The sequence below is a fragment of the Condylura cristata genome, unplaced genomic scaffold (assembly GCF_000260355.1).
Source record: "Condylura cristata isolate star-nosed mole 26May11 unplaced genomic scaffold, ConCri1.0 scaffold00034, whole genome shotgun sequence".
NCBI lineage: Eukaryota > Metazoa > Chordata > Mammalia > Eulipotyphla > Talpidae > Condylura > Condylura cristata.
The window spans coordinates 5,563,819-5,567,977 of record NW_004567135.1 but is presented as its reverse complement, the minus strand read 5'-3'; positions in this window follow the sequence as shown (position 1 = coordinate 5,567,977).

The following is a 4,159-nucleotide window of genomic DNA, read 5'->3' as shown; positions in this document are numbered from 1 at the left end:
AGCTGGTGTCCTCAACCCACACCCCTTCTCTGCTCTAATTCATTGTCTCCAGGTGTGGGTCAATTTCACTGAGGCCAAAAAGTTCCTAAGGACGAGACCCAGGCCCCATCCTCCCCTAAGTCCCCTTGATTCACTGCCCAGAACCACAGGCGGGAGGCCCCCAGGAAGGCAGGGGGAGGGCAAGAAGACTTAGAATCTCCTTGAAAGCCTCCCTCCAAGGCCACAATCATGTCTTTAAAGGCACATGAATCAAGGGCGCACATGTCTTTAAAACCCTCCTGAACTGCCAGGTAGATCCCTCGCATTGTACGACTGTACCCTCACCTGGCCCCCACCTGCTGCTGAGTGAGTCCCACTTGCTGGAGAAGGCAGCGGCACCCTCAGCCTCCACCCAGGCCTCTGGGATTCCGACGGGTTCAGCACGAAGGAGGTAGGAGCTGAACTCCTATCACTGCCAGGGCAATAAAATCACCTTCATAAAGACTGTTTAGTATTTCTCCTCCAGAGAGACCAGACAGTCTTCTGGCACTGCCTGGCAGAGGAAACGGCATGAACACCAGGCTCTCCACGGACTGCCACTAAAAACCTAGAATTATATGCACGGCTGTATCAGCAGACTGAGAGGGTGAGAACAGAAGACATGCTGGCCGGGACCGTCGGAGCCAGAGTTCCTGGGTTTCCTGTTCGTTTCGTTTGAACTTGGAGCAGAAGAGCACACCAGCCTGAAAATGTGAGGATTACTTTATAGCCCTAATGGCCTCATCCAGGAATGGGGCAGCCTGCAAGATAAAGAACTCTCTGAGTTAATATTGGAAGTATGACTCATAAAAGGAAAAATCAATAAATTGGAACTCATCAAAATAAAAAGTTTTCTCTCAAGAAACCTTTCATTAAATAATTAAAATCCCATTAAGATGATAAGCAGACAAGCTATAGACAGAGAAATTAGCTGCAAGATGTGTCTCCACAAAGGACGAGTATCTAGAATATATAATAAACTCACAGAATTCAACAATAAAGAAATAAGGAATCTCATTAGAAAATGAGCAAAGTCATAGAGAGTTTCTTTGAAGAGGACATACAGAGGCAAAGAACACAAGAAAAGATCATTTGCTATGAGTAAAATGCAAATTTAAACTACAATGAGTTATCACTGTCCATCAGAGACTAAAATGAAGCGTAACGATAACACCAAGAGGCTGCAAGGATTCAGAGAAACCGGATTGGTCAAACATTGCCAGTGGGAGGGACTCTGGAAAACAGCGTGGCAGTTAAAAAAACCTAAACATGCAATACTGTGTACCCCAGTCTCGCATTTATCCAAGAGAAATGAAGTCTGATGTTTACACAAAAATCTGTATAAAGGGTTTATAACCGTTTAATTCATAATAGCTATAAAATGCAAGCAATCCATGTGCCAATTAATTAGTCTCAAAATGTGGCAACTCCATCCTGCGGAGAACACCGCAGAAAGAACAAGATATTGACGTGGCGAATGTATAATCGCAAAGATTGCATGTTGCACAATTGTGTTTCGATGACATTCCTGAGCTATACAAGTAGGGGGAAGGAGGAGGTGCCCCAGGGGGAAGGGGGTGTGTCCACACAAGGGCAGCAGGAAGGATCCTGCCCTAATGGTATGTTCTTTATCTCAGCTCTATCGATGTCGGTATCTCGATTGAGAGATTATACTTCATCTGCACAAATATGACACTTACTATGTGCCAGGTACTGTTCAAAATAACCCTATCAAATAGGTATGATTAACAAATGACAGATGAGGTAATTGAGCTCAGAAAGGTTAAGTCACCTGGACAAGGTCACACAGCCGGGAGTCAGGAACAAAAGCCAGGCCTGCCTCGGGAGAGCCCATTCATTTCTTAACCATCACCACCAGGACTCTGTTTTCAATAATCCGTTTCCCTCATCTTCCCTCAATACATCTAGGGCAGGGCCCGAGCTCACGAGCATCTATCATTCCCTCACACTTCTTTCTTGGGCTCTGCCTTCTACAGACATAGTTGGGAACATCATACGGTTTCAGTTCACATTCCGTCTTCCAGAACCTCATTTCATGGCCCCAGTTATTTGCAAAGACATGGAAAAGTAATCTGGGGGTGCTCATCTGCAATTTCTATTTCCGTATCAAGGGAAGCAGGGCTGTCTGGACCAGCAATAGGCTCGGCACACTGCAGCTGAGCCCTCTCTCTGCCTGGACGCCCCTCCCCACTGCTCCCCTCCAGCGCCCCCACACTGTTTCCAGTGGCAGCACAGAGCTTGGTAGGTAACAGGGAGCAGCATGACCAATCCTGGTTTGCGGGAGACCGGGGGTTCTCGGGACCTGGCGCTTTCCATCTTAAAACCCCAATGTCCCAGGGAAACAGAGCAAGCTGGTTGGTCCACACGGATAGACTCTTGTGTTAAGAGCTGGCCCCACCCACTTCTCTCCCGGCTCCTCCAGTCAAGTTCCTATTAAGCTCCTTTCATTTCACCCGGTATTGGTTGATCTGCTGTGTGACTGGCTCTGGGTAAAGTTCTGCTGACAGAGTGCTTGCCCCTAGCTAGCTCCTCTCTTGTAGGTTTCAGCTTCAGCTCTCAGGGCGCTTCCTCCAGGAAGCCCACTGTTTTCCTGGCCTGACCTCTTGCTTCCAGTGATACTAGGAATCAGTGGTCTTGGTCATCGTTTTTGTTTTTTGTTTTTTGTTTTTGTACCAGTGTCAAGGACAGAGTCTGGCACATAGTAAGTGCTCAATTAATTGCTGAAAGGCAGATGCTGCCTCTCCCAGAGCCTGGGACTCACTGAAACAGGAGCTATGCCCTTCTGCTTGGCTGTCTTCCCTCCTCCTCCTGCTCAGAATAGAACCCCCAGGCTGGAAGTGAGGGAAACCTCCTCCTCCTGGGCCCCATGGGGTGCTGGGGGAAACTGCTTTCCGGTGGCAGCAGAAGAGGAAGCCACAGAGTTGCCCCGTGACCTGAGTCCCCAGGCTACTGTTTACCACTCCACACCCCCTAGCCATTGACCTGATAACCATCCCTAGAACAATAATGATAGCAAACCAATTACCCCTTAATTAGGAGATAATGACAGCAGTTTGGCTGCTGAGCCAAGCAAAGCTCCGGGACCTCAAGTTATTTATTTTCAAATTGTAAACTGAGCTTTCCCAACCAAGAGGGGAAGTAAAGGTCATTTATGTCCACCTTCCAAAACTCAATAGAGTCACACGCCCTTCCAGCAAGCCCTCCATCTGCCCATCTGCGCAAGGGCTTAGCTGGGGAGAGGAGGGCAGAGTGAACATGTGTGCTGTGTGTGCGTGGGTGCGTGCACACGTGTGTGTGTGTGTGTGTGTGTGTGTGTGTGTTCTGGAATAGTGAGTGTGAACAACTCTGAACCCATCTAGGTAATGCATACATACACCTCAGCTTCCCATGAAGTTTATTAGAAGGAGAGGGACCGGTAGAGACAGAAGTAGGCAACGCTTCAAAAGGAAACCAGAAGCCAAATCTTCACCCAGACAGTAGGGCCCAGGGCTCTCTCATAGCCCCTCATCCAACAGGCCACATAGGTCATTTATTTCAAACTGGACACTGCCTGGATTATGGCCCTAAAAGGTATTTGCTTCTCTTGGGGTTACCCTGAGACACTGACATTTTTATGCTCATCTCTGGAAAAGAGGGTCAGATCCAGCCTCCTCACCCCAGACGCCTAAGCCTCATTCAATCAGGACTGCTATGTCCTGCCCACTCTGATCTTTGTGGCCCAAAACAACATGGAGAGGAGCCTCCTTGTTGTGTGCGTGTAAGTGTGGGATGGATGGAAGGATGGTGGATAGATGGATGATGGATGGATGATGGATGGATGGACCGATGATGGATGGATGATGGATGGATATATGATGGATGGATGATGGATGGATGGATGGATGGATGGATGGATGGATGGATGGATGGGTGGATGGATGGATGGTGGATGGATGGATGGTGGATGAATTGATGGATGATGGATGGATGGTGGATGGATGGATGGATGGTGGATAGATGGATGGTGGATGAATGGATGGATGATGGATGGATGATGGATGGATGATGGATGGATGGTGGATAGATGGATGGTGGGTGGATGGATGATGGATGGATGGTGGATGGATGGATGGATGGATGG